The sequence below is a fragment of the Mastomys coucha genome, chromosome X (assembly GCF_008632895.1).
Source record: "Mastomys coucha isolate ucsf_1 chromosome X, UCSF_Mcou_1, whole genome shotgun sequence".
In the NCBI taxonomy this organism is placed as follows: domain Eukaryota; kingdom Metazoa; phylum Chordata; class Mammalia; order Rodentia; family Muridae; genus Mastomys; species Mastomys coucha.
The window spans coordinates 153,505,791-153,506,589 of NC_045030.1; positions in this window are offsets into that span (position 1 = coordinate 153,505,791).

A 799-nucleotide genomic window follows, 5' to 3' on the forward strand; every position below is an offset into this window, starting at 1 on the left:
ATAAAAGACATTATAGTAAGTGAAATAAGCCAGAGAAAGACAAATATTTTTTTTAATTTCACTCTTTTTTTTTAAAAGATTTATTTATTTATTTTATGTGTATGAGTACACTGTAGCTGCACAGATGGCCATGAGCCATCATGTGTATGGCTGCTGGGAATTGAACTCAGGACCTCTGCTGGCCCCGGCTCTCTCTGCCCCTGCATAATACACTGTAGCTGTCTTCAGACCCACCAGAAGAGGGCGTCAGATCTCATTAAGGGTGGTTGTGAGCCACCATGTGGTTGCTGGGATCTGAACTCAGGACCTTTTTGGAAGAGCAGTCAGTGCCCTTACCCACTGAGCCATCTCGCCAGCCCAAAAGAGAAACATTTAATATCATTAATATGTCAAACAGCTTGATGGCCATGATTAAAAGAAAAGATATTTTGAGATAAGGCAGCCCTATCTGTATGTTCCAAATTTGTCTTGTAGAAAGCCATCATCAAGTCTTTATTGAGGCAATTTCTATTGTTTCTGTGCTTCTGTCTCGTTTCTTGTCATCTGCCACGCACACTTTGTGTGACAGCGGTATTTGAGGCGTAAACTTCAAGGAAAGTCAGTCTCCTGCCTCCGCATTGTCGCCTGGCACCCCAAACTCAGAGGTAGCCCAGATATGTCCTCATACTGGTGTGCTAGGAATTCACCAAGATATCATTTCTTTATAGTTAGCAAGAGATAATTCGGACATTGCTTTCTGACCTTCACCAATGTTCCAACATACTAGTCAAACCCTGGCTTGGAATGTTAAGCCATTCAA